At 50.5% G+C, this 22,562-nt stretch overlaps 1 protein-coding gene across 6 annotated transcripts in view; it reads right to left on the bottom strand.

The window, feature by feature from the left end:
* The window catches only part of LOC137624586 (trithorax group protein osa-like), a 94,396-nt gene that overhangs the window by 30,066 nt on the left and 41,768 nt on the right, over positions 1-22,562 (bottom strand). The window lies entirely within an intron of this gene.

Consider the following 22,562-nt stretch of genomic DNA (forward strand, 5'->3'; position numbering starts at 1 on the left):
CCTTGCACCGCAAGGAACCATGTGGCCTACGTAAGCTTGTGTGTGAAGGAAGAAGTGTGACCCGTCTTAGGCAGTTGACCTGGAGTTCCAGAAGGAACTCTGGGTTAAGACGTTCCCAATACCACCTCGTCAGGGTATGGGGGACGCGACAGTATTGACTCAATACTCGGAACACAAGGAAGCATGGTTTACCTGCAGAGGTTCGAGGTCAGCTATGCAGAGACCAGGATGCTGCTTCCCTGTAGAGGGGATGATGAAGAAAGAAGTAAGGGCCAGACATACTTCTTTCGTTCATGCAGACTAAAACCTGATAACAATGCCCTCAACCTTCTGCTACCTGTCCAAAAAGGAGCCTGAGGTTAGACCAGCTGTTGTGTAGCCACCACAGAGCGATAGAAAACGTATCGAGACTCCTGTGGGTCACGCCCTGCAGGAAGCGGGCTGCGAAGGTCATCAGACGCTTCCAGACTCCAGCTTGTAGCACCTGCGTCACAGAGTAGTATTACTCGAAGGCGAGGGACGTTGCGATGTATCCAACATCGTGCTGTAGGGCGACGTGACGGGGGAGGGTCTGAAGACAGGTCGAGATGAATGTCCTTGAGTCCGGGCTGAAGAGGTATACTGGTGACTCTCCCCCCATGTCCTCCTTGTGTTCCCAAATCGGCTGCAACTGGGGCCAAACTGCAGCTGTTCCCAGCGCTAACCTCTCGATTCCTGTACTGGCAAGAAAGAGAAGGTCTTGGGACATCAGACACAGAATGGAGACTCAAAATCTTGAATGAATCGGACCGAAGGGTCGGGACCCTCAGATTCTGAGTCTAGCCAACAACTCAGGAGCGAGCCTGAATGTTGCCTTCCCCTCTTCCTTAGAAAGGGGGGGAGTAGTAAGAGACCAAGAAGATTGCTTACACACTGGCCGTGGCCAGAGTGAGCAGAAGACCCAGGGCGGAATACAATCCGAGGCCTGTCGTAAAAGGGTCTTGAGAAGATCTCTTAAAGGACTAAAAGTCCGAGCCATGCTCCAAGTTGGAGGTCTTCCTCCGACTAGGGCAGGGACGATCGTAGCTTCGCATGAGCGAGGATAGATCCAGCGGGTAGGAAAAAGTTATTCCTTTAAGCCTGAAGGTCAGGGAAAGGCTGAGCGACAGGCTTCATTGCCAAGAGCGGAAAGGAGTTTCCTCCCGCCGAAAGGCAATAAGACCGTTATTGCTGGAGAAGAGGCCTCACGGGAAGAGGTATATCTCCCACGGCACCAACCACCTTAGACTCTTCACTTTGCCTGGGAGACCCCTGTGGATGACTATCGCAGATGACGCGACCTCCGTACCGCGACTGTAGCGGGTTGTCTCTTCTAGAGGAGGAAGCGTAGTGTCTCCAGGCATGAAGCCGAAGCGACGCCCCGGTTCGGGAGAGATGTCGCAGTGTGGTTGCTTGAGTAGTCTGCGCCGTGGGAGAAGCTCTCCCGGGAGTTCCGTCAGGGGAAGCAGAGGGTCCAGAAACCGTTCTGCACATAGTCCCAGTGGAGCTCTCCCATTGAAAGGTTGACAGACAACCTGGTTTTGTTGAGACCCATTGTCCGCAGACAAAAAGGAGGGAAGACGCAGGCGTCGAAGTTGTCCCACCATCACCGGAATGCATCTTGCCAGAGTCTCGGGGTCTGAGACTGGGGGGAAAACTAGCGGAAGCTTGAGGTTCCAAGCTGTCGCGATCAGGTCCCCCAGACCAGCACTTGCTGGTTACCCAAGGTCAAAGACCCCTAGGTACACTCTCTCTATGAGGCTCTGCTCGGATAGTCTGAGAGAAACATTCCCCTGCCTGGAATGAGAGAGCCGATGGTGGAATTGAGAGAATCTCAATCATCCCGATATCTCTACTGCAAGATGTGAAGGTGTGAAAATGCGTCCCCTGCTGGTTAGCATGAAGTCGACACGCAACGGGGCGACTTGGCAGGAGCGGTAGGATCTGAAGAGGGGCCAGACTAAGGCCCTTAAGCCTGCCTGAATGATGGAGAGGTATCCTTCAGGTCTTGACCATAGGCCTGGACCGGAACATGCCCCCCCCCTTTCCTTTGACGAGTCCGAGAACCGCATCAAGAATGTGGGGAAAGGACGAGAATATCCACTACCATCAAGAGGCTCCATAGGTCAACACCCATTGCAGGTTTAATAGTTCCGCTGGTCCCATAGGGCCAGGGAGTCCGGTTAAACATTGCCTGAAGCCACCGGAACTTGGATCGCCCCACATGGAACTTATCCTGAGGCGACCGTTCGGACTATAAACGGGTCAATGAGGAAAGAAGAACTAGGAAACGTTCCAAGGTAGGGCTGAAAACTCTGCTTGACTGAGAACAGGTACTGCGACTCTCCTCAGTCTTGCCACGGTGAACCGAAAGGAAGGCTCGGAGGATGTGGTAACAGAATCTGGCGTCCCCAGGTGGTCACCCATCCAAGTACCGACGTTGCTTAACCTCGCTGGACGGACGAGAAGCGGGGTTTCCAACGTGGTAAGGCGGTTGACTCAATATCATGGCCAGATACTCCAGATGTTGAGGCAGAGGAAGAGAAGGCTCCAAGCAAAATACCATGAGCCCACACTCATGGTCAGCATTCGGAAGCTTTTCCCGGCGCTGAAGAAGGTCGAAACCCGAGCCTACCGGAGTTGACCAGCCCTCCAAACAGCAGAGGAGGCGGAAGTCTGCACCTGAGCGGCCAAGAGGAAGGCAGGGAGAGTTCTCTGGGGAACCAAACCTGCTATGCCACGGCGGGATAGCCATACTGCATCATAAGCAGGAATACTTGCAGTTTAGGCTGAATTCGACGAGCACCCTGGAAGATGGATGGAATGGAAACTGAAAGTACCCGTCCTTCCGATCCAGGGTTAAAGGAGTCCTGTCGCCTCGTTACCAGTCTGATCGATTCTGCTGGTCTACGCTGGCCGAAGTTTGTTCGACAAACTTGATCAGGGCTGAGAGGTCGACTATGGACATCCCCTCTCAGATCCTTCCTTACAAGAAAGGATCGACTGAGGGGGCCGGGGGTGAAGCCGTCGATGATCCTAAGGAAGACCTTCGCCTAAGGTATGGATCATTCTGCCCAACCGGGCAACTCTGCTGATGCTATGGCATAGAGGTTCAGAGACACTGAATTCGCTGACAGAGACGGCAGGCGCGATATCCTTGGCTACTCACAGAGATTGTGCGGGAATGGGCATCGGGAAGCTGTCATTCGGATGAGTAACCTTAAGCATCCTCCCAGCGAAAAAACCTGCAATCCTAGAGTTCGTGAACTCCTTTTAGGACTATGCCCCCCCGGGGGAGTCTCCCGTGCCATCTGTTCCTGACAGGAGGAAACTGCAATTGGACACCTTGTCCCAGTTGTCGTAGCCGATAACTTAGGCCGACGTGGTTGAAAGAAAAGGGAGCTGGAGCCCTGCAGAGTCTGGAAGAAAGCGCCTTGGAGGAGTGAAACCGGAAGTCGATTTACTCCGCACAGCAGATGTTTAAGTCTCTGTCCTTGGGCAAAGACAAAACTCTTCTCAAGGATGGAAGGGTGTCTGAGGTCGTTGACCTCCACAGATGAGACACCCGAAGGAAGCCTTCAGTCAGTGCGTCCAGATGGTACAACATCGAGCTTGTCCGCAAGTAGATACTTAACGACGAAAGGCCAAGGTGCCTGAGCTCGAGAGGAGGAAAGTACCCTTGATCTTCCTGTAGCTTCCTTGAACCAAACCTCGGGCCGTAACCGAGGAGGGAAAGAACCTGGTAAGCTCCCAGAGGAAGAGGTAAGCAGTCACCCCTTGTCCGATGGAGAAATCTTCAACGGAAAGCCCCCCCGCCAAAAATCCTTCCAGGGCGGGAGAAGGAGAGAGTACTCGTGCAGGAGAGGGGACCCTCGAGACCGACCTCTTGGGAACCAACTTCGCCCTGGGGGAAGTCACCACGAAGTCCACTCCTCTCTTTCTCTTCAGCGTAGGAGAGACAGCCGCTGGTTTGTTACCCTGGCCGGTGAGTGCTGGTTTCATAAACCTCATTAACGCCCGTGCCAGCGGATCAAACCATGTCTGCTGCTCCAAGGACACAGAGTCCGAAATCCTCGCTAAGGTGAAAGGGATCGGGCGATCCTTTGGAGAGGACACGACGGTTCCTGCCTGAAAGAAGGTGGGAAGAATGCTGTACTGACCTGTCTTCGTCCTGCACTACCAACCTGTGCTTGGATGGAGGTGATCCCGAGTGCCGCCTAGGAGCACGCGTCCCTGCTGCTACCACCGGCTGTGGAATTCGCCGCGAACTATGGTCGCGCGAGGGCGAACGGTCGCCGGGCGCACAGGCGAGTGGTCGCGCGGGCGCGCAGGCGAGCGGTCGCGAGGGCGCGCAGGCGAGCGATCGCGCGGGCGCGCAGGCGAGCGATCGCGCGGGCGAGCGATCGCGCGGGCGCGCAGGCGAGCGATCGCGCGGGCGCGCAGGCGAATGGGCGTGACGGCGAGGGATCGTGCTGCCGCGTAGGTGAAGAAGATCGCTGGCGGTAAGCGATGGCGAGCAGCATGTGTAGGTGAATGATCGCGTGATAGGGTGCGATGGTGATCAGCATCCGCAAGAGGGCGATCGTTCAGGGTTGTGCGATGAGGAGCAGCATGCGTAAGCGGGCAATCGTTCAGGGTTGTGCGATGGCGAGCAGCATGCGCAGGTGAATGATCGCGTGAAAGGGTGCGATGGTGATCAGCATCCGCAAGAGGGCGATCGTTCAGGGTTGTGCGATGAGGAGCAGCATGCGTAAGCGGGCAATCGTTCAGGGTTGTGCGATGGCGAGCAGCATGCGCAGGTGAATGATCGCGTGAAAGGGTGCGATGGTGATCAGCATCCGCAAGAGGGCGATCGTTCAGGGTTGTGCGATGAGGAGTAGCATGCGTAAGCGGGCAATCGTTCAGGGTCGCGCGATGGCGATCAGCATCCGCAGTTGAGGGTCGCGCGATGGCGATCAGCATCCGCAGTTGAGGGTCGCGCGATGGCGATCAGCATCTGCAGTTGAGGGTCGCGCGATGGCGATCAGCATCCGCAGTTGAGGGTCGCGCGATGGCGATCAGCATCTGCAGTTGAGGGTCGCGCGATGGCGATCAGCATCCGCAGTTGAGGGTCGCGCGATGGCGATCAGCATCTGCAGTTGAGGGTCGCGCGATGGCGATCAGCATCCGCAGTTGAGCTAGTAGCTGGCGAACCATGTTCCTTCAGAAGTGTTGGAGAACGTTGGCGTGCCAGCTGTAACACACGTGGGCGATCCGGAGATCGCTGGCGAGCTGATGATCGCTGACGAGCTGACGATCGCTGGCGAGCTGATGATCGCTGACGAGCTGATGATCGCTGACGAGCTGATGATCGCTGACGAGCAGAAGGCTACGCGTGGAAGCCTGCGCAAAGAAGAAGAGTCCTTGACCCCGACCTGAACCGAAGTTCTAGATCGCGAGGGCGAACGTGGGCGCACAGGGCACGTAACAGGAACCGCAGGGAAGATCATCTTGAAAGCGCTGACGAACAGGAGAGCGCTGACGAACAGAAGGGCGCGCAGGGAAACCCTGACACGCAAGGGAAGAACCCCCGTGGGGGCAACCCTTTGCCCCGAAGGGATCGTTGTCCGCCGGGAGACTGATGTCCGTCGGAAGACCGCTGTCCGTCGGGAAGACCGTTGTCCGTCGGGAAGACCGTTGCCCGTCGGAAGACGAGATTAGACTGCTGTCCATCTGCACCAAGACGGAAGATCGAGAAAAAGAAGTTGTAGGCTGCAAACGGAGATTCAAAAAAGGCGCCTCAAGCACCCTTATAGGGAGGTGAGAGGCCCTTACGACGAGGCGGACGGAGGGCCTTACGGCGAGGGAGGCCAACAGCAACAGCAACAGAAGAAACCTCCGAAGAGGAGTCTCTATGAGTGTACTCTCTCGCGAACGAAAGAGAAACACTTCGTGGAAGAGACTGGTCAGCCAGTGACCTAAAAAGGGGCAATCCTCCGAAGAGGAGCTCCTGCAGTTGCCCAGCCCCTTGAGCGAAACTGCAGGTGCGACCGCTCAGCACCAAGAGCATAGTCGCACGAAAAAAAGGCAAGAGAAGAACCCCCCAAAAGAGGAAAAGCTCAAGCCTGGACAGGAAAAAACTTCCCTCGGAAGGAAAGTTATCCGCCCAAGGAGGCAAGCCTCCTGACTGTTCTAAAATGAACTGGAGAGCTGTCCGTCGACACGGGAGTACTACCAGTAGAAGGAGACACGCCCCTGACGACAATACAAGGGGGGAGGCAGCAACAGCCGAATCCCCAGGACTCAACCAGACAGCTCACACCGTTGCTATATTACAGAAACGAACTAGATCGGTAACTGTAAAAAAATAAAACAAATAATATTAGTACACATTCATTCCCCCGGGAAGGCTCCGAAGAGGAATCCCGAGGAAAAGGAACAAGAATTACACAACAGGCACGTGCCCTCACAACCACTTACACTCGCGGAAGGAGAGCTGTAACCAAAACAGAATTATAACAATTATAATTATGTAACTATGTAATTATGTAATTTAAAAATGAATGAACACTAAAGAAAAAAACGAAAACCCCGAAAGGAATCGTTCTACAAGCTGAAAAATTAACAACTACAATTAGATTCATAAACTAATTGAGACAAAATGTACGGCGTAGCAACCCCACCCACACGGGAAGGAAGCTACAAGGGCGTAGTAAAACATAGTAAAAGGGTGAACGACCTCAAGAGAGAGAGAGAGAGAAAGACCGAAGTCAAACTCGATCGCAACCCATAAAATAGGCCGTGGTGGCCTAACTGCCGAGGCCTCCACGTAGATATCGTACACTACACACACACATCTGAAAAGGAAACTTACTTATTTCTATACTCAAATATATATACAAACATGAAAACATGTTTACATATATATTGAGTAAAAGAAAAGTAAGCGATTAAGTAAAGACAAAACAGACAATGGCTGCCAAGCGAGGACCAAGACAGAGACGTCTGTCACAGTCCGAGCCAAAAGTGAAAGTGGGTATTCACCTGTGTGTGAGGGGGAGGAGGGGTAGCTAGCTACCACTCCCCTACCCCCCCGCTAACTAGCGCGGGGGTAATACACCCTCGTTAAATTCTAATGGCTCGCCATTTCAGCTACGCTAAAAGTAATAACCCTTTGTAAATAGCGTGGTTTGTATTTCGGTTACGGAACAAATAAATGTTTCATGGAAAATTAGTTAACATTGATCATAGGAACTTCTGAGACTACATGTCAAAGCAAGAATGTCTTTTAAATACTTCTAAAATAAAATTTACCAAAGAACCACACCAATTTGTAGTTAAATCTATGTGACAATGGATTCTGTAATTTATTGGATAGGAACTTACTGTCTATTAAATTTTTTATTCCTGATCTAGACATTCGTCTTTGGCACTGTCGTTCAATTAGTTCGTTATGCATGTTGCATATGATTTGTCATAATTCTGACCATCCTTTACATTCACATCTTCCTGAACAGTATCATCCTGTTCACAATACTAGGTATGCAGTTAATTCTAATAGTCAGGTCTTCTCCATCATGAGGCTTAATACTACACAGTATTCTGAAGTTTTATTCCAGCTGCGATAAAGTTGTAGAAGGATCTTCCAAGTAGAGTCAGTAGAACTTCAAAAGTTCATACTTACAGCAGATGTTTTTATGTTGAACAGGCTGACAAAAGTCTCTCTTTATAGTTTATATATGAAAGATCTGTTTTAATGTTACTGTTCTTAAAATACAAAATAATTTTTTAAATTATTCATTGCTTCTCACATAGTATATTTATTTCCTTATTTTCTTTCCTCACTGGGCTATTTTTGGGCTTATAGCATCCTGCTTTTTCAACTAGGGTTTTAGCTTAGCTAGTAATAATAATCGAGTTTGAGATGGATCGTTGTCAACATCAGTACATTCCACAAGAGAACAAGGCCTAGGAAAATTTGTCTACCGATTCGTGAGTCGCAAGTACTGTACGTTGAACCCGTATCTAAGGACAACGGTGTTCCAGAAGCTTGGAAGCTCAGTTCCTTGGAAACATGTTCACGTCCTTCCTCTTCCAAGCTTTACCAGTGAAGGAGGAAAGGATGCTGGAATCTCCCTTCTATCTCTTGGCCTTGAGAGACTTCTCAGGGGCCTGAACAGGAATGGGCATCAGTGCCAAGGCTTTGTTGGAAGAAGCCCTTTCCACATACTAGACTGGTGAAAGCCTGTACGATCCTACAAAGATCTCCCTCGGAGACCTTGATCCCCTGTGGGTCCTGGGGTGGAATGTATCCCCTGGAGGCGGTGTAACTTACCTCTTTGGTTTATGGTGCCTTGGATTTTTGTTAAATGGGGTAAACCCTTAAATCCTTCCAAAAAGGATTGAGTTCAGAGGCCCTAGGCTTGAACTTTTGTGCTTCGAGATGTTGCTGCAAACTAGAAACATGCTTAGGTGTTGCTAGGATCCTGAGGGTCATAGAGCAGCCCCATTAGCAGAAACGACTATGCTCCCTTCAGTGTGGCAAAGACTTGGATCTGAAGGAACCTCAGAAGCTTGGGAAGACACCAATACCTTCCCAGGACCTACTACAGTCTTAAAATGGTTGGTTTGGGCTGTAAGATTACCTTAAGCTGGCATGGTGACAGACTGCTTTAAAGATCTGAAACAAGTAAGCCTCACTAGAGATCACTGTAGGGATAAGAGTCGGCTGTGAAGCCTGTGGTACAAGAGCATGTGCTATAGGACCATGCATTACCCCTGCTGGCGAGACTAGCTCAATCACGTGGGTGCACAGCTGTAGGCACCTGCGTTGCAATCTCTATCTGAAAATGTAAAGTATGCTCAAAAGGGTTGTGAGTGCGCACGGGCATAGATGGGAGAGCTTGATGTGCAAGCAGATGATGAGCTGCGCTCTCGACACAGCCAAGTAATCGTAATCGCACTTGACTGTGCACGCTGGAGACTTAGCGAATCTCACGAAACAACAGTGGCATGCTGGGTGACGCACTGGTCCATCGGAGGATCACAAAAGCGATCATCCTAGAGCTCAGCTCCAAAGAGCTATGATGCACAGGCAACAAATTGCACTGGGGCTTCTGGGCTACCTGGGGAGGTGGACTCCCAGACTTGGACAACCTCTTGCGATTCCAAGGGCGTCTGCCGAAAGACGCTGAAGGGTTGGCAAGCTCAGAAGGGCAAGGACAGGCAAGCCTGCTCTTACACTAAGGGGTTAACCGCGCTGGGGAAATGCTCGCCTGAGCGCTACCCTGCATATCCTCCGATGGAAAATAATCTGCTGTGGAGAACGAAATGTTGGGGGTCAATAGACCGAGTAGGAGGGACTCCCTCCTATCAGCTCTAAAGGGGGAAGAGCCGAAGCTAAACCAGACATGAACAGAAACTGTATTGCTGAGCCCAACGAACTAACACCTGCAGTAGCCTATCCCTCGACGGGGACTTTTAAAGGCAACAAGAGATGCAAAGGGTCTTGAGATGTGAACTCCCAAAGTGAGGAAGGTTTCACCACCTCACCAGGGGAGACAGGAAGAGGTTCCTGATCTGAGAGTTAAATGGCCACCGCTCCTGCTCGATCTACCACCTAAGGAGGCAGAGGGGAGGGAGGAAAAGAAGTCGGGATTTCTCTGATTCTGAGGAAGACTCCAAAGATGAAGAATCCCTTTAAGAGTTCTTCTTCCTCCTCCTGCCATACTACTCCTACTGGGAGGATGGCTGCTCCCAACAACCATCGCATGGAGAATTGAATTGAATTGAATATAGGATTTAGGCATTAAGCCAAGCACTGGGGCATCAAAGGCCATTCAGCGCCATCGCATGGAGAAGCCTGCGTGCTGGAGTGTCCTCGGCACATAGGACTAAGCCATTAATGATCCGTCTCCTCTTACGACATGAACGTGCCACGTCAAGACGCATCCACATTCATGAGCTCTACATGTAAAATCATCTTTCCATCTATTTAGCAACCTCCCATCCTTAGTTAGAACATTGCCACACTTTAGCCACAAGACATTTGCCATCCTTTTTCTCTTTACAGTATACATTCCTGGACCTTTTCATTCCACCAACTTTCTTTGTCATCCTTTGAGATCCCTGAGGAATTACCAAACACCCTACTTCCAGTCTCTGATTATTATTCTTGCTGTCATTTCCCAGTCATTAGGTAGCTTTTCACAGTCTCTCAGAGCTCGCACAGCTTGCATTACTCCCTCTCTGGAGTGGGTTTTGCATTCTTCCTTTTTCATCTTACATCCATCTAGTCCTTGGCTCTACTTTTTCAGTCTTCCTTTTCTTTACAGATAAGGCCATCACACATAACAACATTAGATATTGTTTTGCTACACAATCCCTGGCCACCTCTTTGAAGTCCCTGAATACTTTTAGATTACACCATCATATAAACTGTTACGACCATTCTTTACTCTGGTACAATACCCTTTAGGCCTAAATAGGAACCAGGCTTGCTTTTTTTTCTCTGAACAATAATATATTACAGTATATCGATTCTATCCTCCACAAAGGCTACTTTTGCAGATTTGGGATAAGAAGTTACCAAACTTCAGCATCATCATCTCCTACGCCTATTGACGCAAAGGGCCTCAGTTAAATTTCACTAGTCGTCTCTATCATGAGCTTTCAATTCAATACTTCTCCATTCATCATCATCTACTTTACACTTCATAGTCCTATGCCATGTAGGCCTGGGTCTTCCAACTCTTCTAGTGCCTTGTGGAGCCCAGCTAAACGTTTGGTGAACTAACCTCTCTTGGGGAGTGCGAGGAGTATGACCAAACCATCTCCATCTATGCCTCATCATGATCTCATCCACATATGGCACTCAAGTAATCTCTCTTATAGTTTCACTTCTAACCCTGTTCTGCCTTCAACTCCCAGTATCCTTCTGAGATCTTTGTTCTCAAATCTACTGAGAGATTGTTCCATTGTCATACCATGACATGTCCATATAGTAACAGCGATCTCACTAAACTGATATACTGTATAGTCTGATTATTATATGTAATTTCAGGCATTTTGATTTCCAAATTTTACTTAACCTACCCATTGTCTGATATGCTTTTAACTAATTCTAAAGACCCTGTATTGGAGATCACAGTTTCTAAATACTTAAATGATTCTACCTCATTAAGCCTTTCTCCTTCTAATGATATTTCATCTTCCATTGCAAATTCTGTTCTCACCCTCTCTGTCTTTCTCCTATTTATCTTGAGCCCAACCTCCTGTGATATTTCATGCATTCTGTTGAGCAAGCATTGCAAATCCTGTGGTGTTCTGCTAACAAGAACAGCAGCATTAATAAACTCTAGGTCTGCTAATTTCCTATTACCAATCAAGTCCAATCCTTTTCTACCATCTCCAACTGTTCTACGCATTAAAAAATCCATCAGGAGGATAAACAACATAGATGACTACACATTCCCTTGGCGTACTCCGCTGTTCACAAGAAATTCATTTGATAAGGACTCCATTAACATTAACTTTGTACTTGCTATGCTCATGAACAGACTTAATCAAATTTACATATTTAAGAGGAAAACCATAATAACGTAGGACTCTCCAAAAAATTGGCCGGTGCACACTATCAAAGGCTTTTTCATAGTTCACAAATATCATCAAAAGTGGATTTCTATACTCTACGCATGGCTGTATATGCCTTAAAAGGTAAATTTGATCAGTACAACTTCTACCTTTTTAAAATCCTGCTTGTTCATCTCTCAGCTTTTCATCAATCTTTCTCTCCAGTCTCTTTGGAATAAGCATGTTATATATTTTCATAAGTGACGGAAGTGTGATGCCTCTGCAATTATTGCAATCAGTCAAGTCTCCCTTTTTTGCCATTTTCGCCAACACTTCAAACTCCCATTCATCAGGTTTTGCCTCTTCATGCCACATTCTACATAATAATCTTGTGAATATTCTGGGGGTCACTTTATTTTCAGCCAGTATCATCTCAGCAGTTATTATATCATGTCCAGGGGCTTTCCCTTTCTTGAATTTTTTAATGATAGCTTTGACTTCAAACACACTGAATTTATTCATGGGCACATCAAGGTCTTCATCAGCTTCAGCTATATCAATCAAATTATTCCCTTCGTATCTCCTATTCACGACCTCACTAAAGTGTTCGATACAACGTTGCCTTTCTTCATCCTCTGTTGTTATAACAGAACCATCTCTCTTTTTTATGAGTATATGCTTCTTCTTCTTTGCTCCAATAGAGATTTCATTGATAATTTCATGAGCGATTCTTCCATCATAGCCACTCCCTGAATTCATAGCTTTGTCAGCCTCATCTGCTTCACAGTCTTAAACATTCTCTTCAGTCATTCCTGGCTTCTCTCTTAACCTCGCTATTGATACTGGAATAATTAGCATGCTCTACCTAGTAATTTTCATAACTTCCTTAAAAACTCCAACAATCAATTCATTTGTAAATGAAGGAATGGAGAAGCAGTGTTGTCCAGCAGGCAGAAAATTGAGGGTTATCTCTTAAGGTTTGATTGTGTGATGTGAAGGGATGGTTAGCAGTTTATCAGCAAATACTGTACTGTGATGAGAGGTCATGACATATGAGACCTAGAGCAGAAGGGGAACTCAAGCAGAAAGCACACAATACATTTCCCTCTAACCTTCTGGATACAAAAAATCTCCAAAAAGTGATAAATTTGGGTATAATTTCTATTTTTCCTAACCATATAAATCTGAAGCTCATTATTATGGAGATACTGTGTATTTCGAAGACGGGTGAAACTAGCCGTAACACTTTCAGTGAGGTGTTACTCCCCTCTGCTAGTTAGTGGGGGGTAGGCCAACCACCCCACTTACTCTCGCAGTAGCTAACACAAGCCACTTTGCAATTGCAGGCAGGACTTCCAGGGGGGTTAGGTGATGGCAAGCCAATACATGTAAAGCACTTCAGGTTTGTATGGTTAGGAGAAATACAAATTATCCCCAAATTTGTCTTTTGTTTCGGTACCAAATATGACAAATTCGAAGATAATTTGTATTTTTCCTAACCATACAAACCTTAGCTATTTACAAAGGGTTATTACTTTTAGCGTAGCTGAAATGGCGAGCCATTAGAATTTAACGAGGGTGTATTACCCCCGCGCTAGTTAGCGGGGGGGTAGGGGAGTGGTAGCTAGCTACCCCTCCTCCCCCTCACACACAGGTGAATACTCACTTTCACTTAGAGGTAGGACTTGTCTTGGGGGACAGGGCTGGCGGGCAAATATGTGTAAATAGCTAAGGTTTGTATGGTTAGGAAAAATACAAATTATCTTCGAATTTGTCATTTGTTCCGTAACCGAAATACAAACCACGCTATTTACAAAGGGTGACTTATCCCTTAGGAAGGGTGGAAAGTCCCCAGCCATACTGGCTTTGGCTTTACCCGGGGACTCAGAATCCGAGTGAGTCGCACTCGAGAAAAGGAGTCCCTGCACCTCACAAGTTCCTTGCACCGCAAGGAACCATGTGGCCTACGTAAGCTTGTGTGTGAAGGAAGAAGTGTGACCCGTCCTAGGCAGTTGACCTGGAGTTCCAGAAGGAACTCTGGGTTAGGACGTTCCCAATACCACCTCGTCAGGGTATGGGGGACGCGACAGTATTGACTCAATACTCGGAACACAAGGAAGCATGGTTTACCTGCAGAGGTTCGAGGTCAGCTATGCAGAGACCAGGATGCTGCTTCCCCGTAGAGGGGATGATGAAGAAAGAAGTAAGGGCCAGACATACTTCTTTCGTCCATGCAGACTAAAACCTGATAACAATGCCCTCAACCTTCTGCTACCTGTCCAAAAAGGAGCCTGAGGTTAGACCAGCTGTTGTGTAGCCACCACAGAGCGATAGAAAACGTATCGAGACTCCTGTGGGTCACGCCCTGCAGGAAGCGGGCTGCGAAGGTCATCAGACGCTTCCAGACTCCAGCTTGTAGCACCTGCGTCACAGAGTAGTATTACTCGAAGGCGAGGGACGTTGCGATGTATCCAACATCGTGCTGTAGGGCGACGTGACGGGGGAGGGTCTGAAGACAGGTCGAGATGAATGTCCTTGAGTCCGGGCTGAAGAGGTATACTGGTGACTCTCCCCCCATGTCCTCCTTGTGTTCCCAAATCGGCTGCAACTGAGGCCAAACTGCAGCTGTTCCCAGCGCTAACCTCTCGATTCCTGTACTGGCAAGAAAGAGAAGGTCTTGGGACATCAGACACAGAATGGAGACTCAAAATCTTGAATGAATCGGACCGAAGGGTCGGGACCCTCAGATTCTGAGTCTAGCCAACAACTCAGGAGCGAGCCTGAATGTTGCCTTCCCCTCTTCCTTAGAAAGGGGGGGAGTAGTAAGAGACCAAGAAGATTGCTTACACACTGGCCGTGGCCAGAGTGAGCAGAAGACCCAAGGCGGAATACAATCCGAGGCCTGTCGTAAAAGGGTCTTGAGAAGATCTCTTAAAGGACTAAAAGTCCGAGCCATGCTCCAAGTTGGAGGTCTTCCTCCGACTAGGGCAGGGACGATCGTAGCTTCGCATGAGCGAGGATAGATCCAGCGGGCAGGAAAAAGTTATTCCTTTAAGCCTGAAGGTCAGGGAAAGGCTGAGCGACAGGCTTCATTGCCAAGAGCGGAAAGGAGTTTCCTCCCGCCGAAAGGCAATAAGACCGTTATTGCTGGAGAAGAGGCCTCACGGGAAGAGGTATATCTCCCACGGCACCAACCACCTTAGACTCTTCACTTTGCCTGGGAGACCCCTGGGATGACTATCGCAGATGACGCGACCTCCGTACCGCGACTGTAGCGGGTTGTCTCTTCTAGAGGAGGAAGCGTAGTGTCTCCAGGCATGAAGCCGAAGCGACGCCCCGGTTCGGGAGAGATGTCGCAGTGTGGTTGCTTGAGTAGTCTGCGCCGTGGGAGAAGCTCTCCCGGGAGTTCCGTCAGGGGAAGCAGAGGGTCCAGAAACCGTTCTGCGCATAGTCCCAGTGGAGCTCTCCCATTGAAAGGTTGACAGACAACCTGGTTTTGTTGAGACCCATTGTCCGCAGACAAAAAGGAGGGAAGACGCAGGCGTCGAAGTTGTCCCACCATCACCGGAATGCATCTTGCCAGAGTCTCGGGGTCTGAGACTGGGGGGAAAACTAGCGGAAGCTTGAGGTTCCAAGCTGTCGCGATCAGGTCCCCCAGACCAGCACTTGCTGGTCACCCAAGGTCAAAGACCCCTAGGTACACTCTCTCTATGAGGCTCTGCTCGGATAGTCTGAGAGAAACATTCCCCTGCCTGGAATGAGAGAGCCGATGGTGGAATTGAGAGAATCTCAATCATCCCGGTATCTCTACTGCAAGATGTGAAGGTGTGAAAATGCGTCCCCTGCTGGTTAGCATGAAGTCGACACGCAACGGGGCGACTTGGCAGGAGCGGTAGGATCTGAAGAGGGGCCAGACTAAGGCCCTTAAGCCTGCCTGAATGATGGAGAGGTATCCTTCAGGTCTTGACCATAGGCCTGGACCGGAACATGCCCCCCCCCCTTTCCTTTGACGAGTCCGAGAACCGCATCAAGAATGTGGGGAAAAGACGAGAATATCCACTACCATCAAGAGGCTCCATAGGTCAACACCCATTGCAGGTTTAATAGTTCCGCTGGTCCCATAGGGCCAGGGAGTCCGGTTAAACATTGCCTGAAGCCACCGGAACTTGGATCGCCCCACATGGAACTTATCCTGAGGCGACCGTTCGGACTATAAACGGGTCAATGAGGAAAGAAGAACTAGGAAACGTTCCAAGGTAGGGCTGAAAACTCTGCTTGACTGAGAACAGGTACTGCGACTCTCCTCAGTCTTGCCACAGTCAACCGAAAGGAAGGCTCGGAGGATGTGGTAACAGAATCTGGCGTCCCCAGGTGGTCACCCATCCAAGTACCGACGTTGCTTAACCTCGCTGGACGGACGAGAAGCGGGGTTTCCAACGTGGTAAGGCGGTTGACTCAATATCATGGCCAGATACTCCAGATGTTGAGGCAGAGGAAGAGAAGGCTCCAAGCAAAATACCATGAGCCCACACTCATGGTCAGCATTCGGAAGTTTTTCCCGGCGCTGAAGAAGGTCGAAACCCGAGCCTACCGGAGTTGACCAGCCCTCCAAACAGCAGAGGAGGCGGAAGTCTGCACCTGAGCGGCCAAGAGGAAGGCAGGGAGAGTTCTCTGGGGAAACAAACCTGCTATGCCACGGCGGGATAGCCACACTGCATCATAAGCAGGAATACTTGCAGTTTAGGCTGAATTCGACGAGCACCCTGGAAGATGGATGGAATGGAAACTGAAAGTACCCGTCCTTCCGATCCAGGGTTAAAGGAGTCCTGTCGCCTCGTTACCAGTCTGATCGATTCTGCTGGTCTACGCTGGCCGAAGTTTGTTCGACAAACTTGATCAGGGTTGAGAGGTCGACTATGGACATCCCCTCTCAGATCCTTCCTTACAAGAAAGGATCGACTGAGGGGGCCGGGGGTGAAGCCGTCGATGATCCTAAGGAAGACCTTCGCCTAAGGTATGGATCATTCTGCCCAACCGGGCAACTCTGCTGATGCTATGGCATAGAGGTTCAGAGACACTGAATTCGCTGACAGAGACGGCAGGCGCGATATCCTTGGCTACTCACAGAGATTGTGCGGGAATGGGCATCGGGAAGCTGTCATTCGGATGAGTAACCTTAAGCATCCTCCCAGCGAAAAAACCTGCAATCCTAGAGTTCGTGAACTCCTTTTAGGACTATGCCCCCCCCGGGGGAGTCTCCCGTGCCATCTGTTCCTGACAGGAGGAAACTGCAATTGGACACCTTGTCCCAGTTGTCGTAGCCGATAACTTAGGCCGACGTGGTTGAAAGAAAAGGGAGCTGGAGCCCTGCAGAGTCTGGAAGAAAGCGCCTTGGAGGAGTGAAACCGGAAGTCGATTTACTCCGCACAGCAGATGTCTAAGTCTCTGTCCTTGGGCAAAGACAAAACTCTTCTCAAGGATGGAAGGGTGTCTGAGGTCGTTGACCTCCACAGATGAGACACCCGAAGGAAGCCTTCAGTCAGCGCGTCCAGATGGTACAACATCGAGCTTGTCCGCAAGTAGATACTTAACGACGAAAGGCCAAGGTGCCTGAGCTCGAGAGGAGGAAAGTACCCTTGATCTTCCTGTAGCTTCCTTGAACCAAACCTCGGGCCGTAACCGAGGAGGGAAAGAACCTGGTAAGCTCCCAGAGGAAGAGGTAAGCAGTCATCCCTTGTCCGATGGAGAAATCTTGAACGGAAAGCCCCCCCGCCAAAAATCCTTCCAGGGCGGGAGAAGGAGAGAGTACTCGTGCAGGAGAGGGGACCCTCGAGACCGACCTCTTGGGAACCAACTTCGCCCTGGGGGAAGTCACCACGAAGTCCACTCCTCTCTTTCTCTTCAGCGTAGGAGAGACAGCCGCTGGTTTGTTACCCTGGCCGGTGAGTGCTGGTTTCATAACCCTCATTTACGCCCGTGCCAGCGGATCAAACCATGTCTGCTGCTCCAAGGACACAGAGTCCGAAATCCTCACTAAGGTGAAAGGGATCGGGCGATCCTTTGGAAAGGACACGACGGTTCCTGCCTGAAAAGAAGGTGGGAAGAATGCTGTACTGACCTGTCTTCGTCCTGCACTACCAACCTGTGCTTGGATGGAGGTGATCCCGAGTGCCGCCTAGGAGCACGCGTCCCTGCTGCTACCACCGGCTGTGGAATTCGCCGCGAACTATGGTCGCGCGAGGGCGACCGGTCGCGCGCAGGCGAATGGTCGCGCGGGCGCACAGGCGAGCGGTCGCGCGGGCGCGCAGGCGAGCGGTCGCGCGGGCGCGCAGGCGAGCGGTCGCGCGGGCGCGCAGGCGAGCGATCGCGCGGGCGCGCAGGCGAGCGATCGCGCGGGCGCGCAGGCGAGCGATCGCGCGGGCGCGCAGGCGAGCGATCGCGCGGGCGCGCAGGCGAGCGATCGCGCGGGCGCGCAGGCGAGCGATCGCGCGGGCGCGCAGGCGAGCGATCGCGCGGGCGCGCCGAGGGATCGTGCTGCCGCGTAGGTGAAGAAGATCGCTGGCGGTAAGCGATGACGAGCAGCATGTGTAGGTGAATGATCGCGTGATAGGGTGCGATGGTGATCAGCATCCGCAAGAGGGCGAGCGTTCAGTGTGGTGCGATGAGGAGCAGCATGCGTAAGCGGGCAATCGTCCAGGGTTGTGCGATGGCGAGCAGCATGCGCAGGTGAATGATCGCGTGAAAGGGTGCGATGGTGATCAGCATCTGCAGGAGGGCGATCGTTCAGGGTGGTGCGATGAGGAGCAGCATGCGTAAGCGGGCAATCGTCCAGGGTTGTGCGATGGCGAGCAGCATGCGCAGGTGAATGATCGCGTGAAAGGGTGCGATGGTGATCAGCATCCGCAAGAGGGCGATCGTTCAGGGTTGTGCGATGAGGAGCAGCATGCGTAAGCGGGCAATCGTTCAGGGTTGTGCGATGGCGAGCAGCATGCGCAGGTGAATGATCGCGTGAAAGGGTGCGATGGTGATCAGCATCTGCAGGAGGGCGATCGTTCAGGGTGGTGCGATGAGGAGCAGCATGCGTCAGCGGGCAATCGTTCAGGGTTGTGCGATGGCGAGCAGCATCCGCAGTTGAGGGTCGCGCGATGGCGATCAGCATCCGCAGTTGAGGGTCGCGCGATGGCGATCAGCATCCGCAGTTGAGGGTCGCGCGATGGCGATCAGCATCCGCAGTTGAGGGTCGCGCGATGGCGATCAGCATCCGCAGTTGAGGGTCGCGCGATGGCGATCAGCATCCGCAGTTGAGGGTCGCGCGATGGCGATCAGCATCCGCAGTTGAGGGTCGCGCGATGGCGATCAGCATCCGCAGTTGAGGGTCGCGCGATGGCGATCAGCATCCGCAGTTGAGGGTCGCGCGATGGCGATCAGCATCCGCAGTTGAGCTAGTAGCTGGCGAACCATGTTCCTTCAGAAGTGTTGGAGAACGTTGGCGTGCCAGCTGTAACACACGTGGGCGATCCGGAGATCGCTGGCGAGCTGATGATCGCTGACGAGCTGACGATCGCTGGCGAGCTGATGATCGCTGACGAGCTGATGATCGCTGACGATCGCTGACGAGCAGAAGGCTACGCGTGGAAGCCTGCGCAAAGAAGAAGAGTCCTTGACCCCGACCTGAACCGAAGTTCTAGATCGCGAGGGCGAACGTGGGCGCACAGGGCACGTAACAGGAACCGCAGGGAAGATCATCTTGAAAGCGCTGACGAACAGGAGAGCGCTGACGAACAGAAGGGCGCGCAGGGAAACCCTGACACGCAAGGGAAGAACCCCCGTGGGGGCAACCCTTTGCCCCGAAGGGATCGTTGTCCGCCGGGAGACTGATGTCCGTCGGAAGACCGCTGTCCGTCGGGAAGACCGTTGTCCGTCGGGAAGACCGTTGCCCGTCGGAAGACGAGATTAGACTGCTGTCCATCTGCACCCTGCAAACGGAGATTCAAAAAGGCGCCTCAAGCACCCTTATAGGGAGATGAGAGGCCCTTACGACGAGGCCTTACGGCGAGGGAGGCCAACAGCAACAGCAACAGAAGAAACCTCCGAAGAGGAGTCTCTATGAGTGTACTCTCTCGCGAACGAAAGAGAAACACTTCGTGGAAGAGACTGGTCAGCCAGTGACCTAAAAGGGGCAATCCTCCGAAGAGGAGCCCCTGCAGTTGCCCAGCCCCTTGAGCGAAACTGCAGGTGCGACCGCTCAGCACCAAGAGCATAGTCGCACGAAAAAAAGGCAAGAGAAGAACCCCCCAAAAGAGGAAAAGCTCAAGCCTGGACAGGAAAAAACTTCCCTCGGAAGGAAAGTTATCCGCCCAAGGAGGCAAGCCTCCTGACTGTTCTAAAATGAACTGGAGAGCTGTCCGTCGACACGGGAGTACTACCAGTAGAAGGAGACACGCCCCTGACGACAATACAAGGGGGGAGGCAGCAACAGCCGAATCCCCAGGACTCAACCAGACAGCTCACACCGTTGCTATATTACAGAAACGAACTAGATCGGTAACTGTAAAAAAATAAAACAAATAATATTAGTACACATTCATTCCCCCGGGAAGGCTCCGAAGAGGAATCCCGAGGAAAAGGAACAAGAATTACACAACAGGCACGTGCCCTCACAACCACTTACACTCGCGGAAGGAGAGCTGTAACCAAAACAGAATTATAACAATTATAATTATGTAACTATGTAATTATGTAATTTAAAAATGAATGAACACTAAGGAAAAAACGAAAACCCCGAAAGGAATCGTTCTACAAGCTGAAAAATTAACAACTACAATTAGATTCATAAACTAATTGAGACAAAATGTACGGCGTAGCAACCCCACCCACACGGGAAGGAAGCTACAAGGGCGTAGTAAAACATAGTAAAAGGGTGAACGACCTCAAGAGAGAGAGAGAGAGAAAGACCGAAGTCAAACTCGATCGCAACCCATAAAATTAGGCCGTGGTGGCCTAACTGCCGAGGCCTCCACGTAGATATCGTACACTACACACACACATCTGAAAAGGAAACTTACTTATTTCTATACTCAAATATATATACAAACATGAAAACATGTTTACATATATATTGAGTAAAAGAAAAGTAAGCGATTAAGTAAAGACAAAACAGACAATGGCTGCCAAGCGAGGACCAAGACAGAGACGTCTGTCACAGTCCGAGCCAAAAGTGAAAGTGGGTATTCACCTGTGTGTGAGGGGGAGGAGGGGTAGCTAGCTACCACTCCCCTACCCCCCCGCTAACTAGCGCGGGGGTAATACACCCTCGTTAAATTCTAATGGCTCGCCATTTCAGCTACGCTAAAAGTAATAACCCTTTGTAAATAGCGTGGTTTGTATTTCGGTTACGGAACAAATATACTTTTCAGCTCTTTACTACGCAGACTCACATTTAGGTGGGTGGAAGTCCAAGAGCAACTGGCTGGTCCTTGACCCCGGGGTATGCCTCTTGTGTTTCGCATGAGCTGTGGAATTGCTAACTCCCAATGAGAGATATTGGCCTAAGCAATTGTGCGAAAGAGTGAAACTAAACAATGTGACCGGCTAAGCAAGACTTTACCTAGAGTTATGCTCCTCTTACCTAGCCGTTACCTGGCTCCTAGTTTGCTGGGAGATCGGGGACCAAACAAATATGCTTGTAGGCTATACTGTATTACGTTACACAAGGGACGATGATACCCACCTGCAGACAAGAGGTCAACTTGCAGTTCTTCGGCTTGCTTGAGGCCCAAAGAGAGAGGAGAATGAAAGGTTAAAGGCCATTCCTCCGTTGATCATACTCGACTTATAGCCGGGTAACATCTGCCCTCATCCAATTACTACTTGTCCTATTAGAAAGCTGAGGTATTATTGATCATAGGACCTATGGAGAACGAACGTATCCTGTGGGTTATGTCTCGCAGGCAGTGGGAGGTGAATGTAGTTTGACGTTTCTACACGCCCGCCTGTAAGACCTTCCTCACAATGAAGTTCTTACCACGGCAGGAATGTGTCAACGTCCCCGGCGTCATGAACTCTGTCTGCAGTCAGAGGATACCTGAAAACTTTAAATCAATCAATCAATCTGCAGTCAGAAGGGGACGAATCAACTTGGAGGGTTTGTTCGATCACCTAATCCAGGAAGAGATTGAGTTCTTTGTAACTCGTCTTGATTTTGCCTGTCCTGAAAAAGTCTTTGTTGATCTGTCGAGCACAAAAAGGTGGGCCATTTATGACAGTAAGGAAACTCTCAATCTGGAAGGTCCTGAATCTAGGGTTCGCTACTACCGGATTCTGAGTCTAGCAATAATTCACGGACACAGTTGAGTGTCACTTGCCATCATCCCCTGGAATGGGCAATGTCATAGGACAGACTGTGTACTGTAGCTTGGTGAATCTTAGCAAAGGCCAGGGCTACAAGAAAACTATCTTAAGCCTCCGGTCAGGGTCTCAGGACTGACTCAAGAGGATCGTTAGGCGTATTTTCCGGGATGGTAGTACCTGCACTACATTCAACGAAGGCAGTCTGCCTTCTAACCGAGATCATGTATGCTTGTAACTGCGTATGAGGAAAGATAATTCCTTCGAGGAGGAAATATCAGCTCTTTTTGGGTTAAAGTAGAGGCTTCAGACTGAGTGATAGCCTTTCACCGCCGACACTGAACAGAGTTTGAACTCCCCGAGGTATCACAAGACTCCGCTATAATTGGAATAGTGGCAATGAGAGGCAGGATGCTTCCACAATACCAACCACAGAAGATAGACTACTTTGCTTGGTAGACACTGGTAGATGACTTTTTGGGGCTATCTAACCATCCTTTTCACTATTGGTTGTGAAAACCCAAGCATGGAGACGTAGTGACGCTACCATTCTGTGGGATGTTTGGGAAGATCGGGGAGTGGAGGGAGTTCTCTCGATGTCCCTCTGAGCAAAGGTAGAAGGTTCGGGAACCCTTCTGCATGATACC

This window comes from Palaemon carinicauda, chromosome 31 (genome assembly GCF_036898095.1).
Source record: "Palaemon carinicauda isolate YSFRI2023 chromosome 31, ASM3689809v2, whole genome shotgun sequence".
Taxonomy (NCBI): domain Eukaryota; kingdom Metazoa; phylum Arthropoda; class Malacostraca; order Decapoda; family Palaemonidae; genus Palaemon; species Palaemon carinicauda.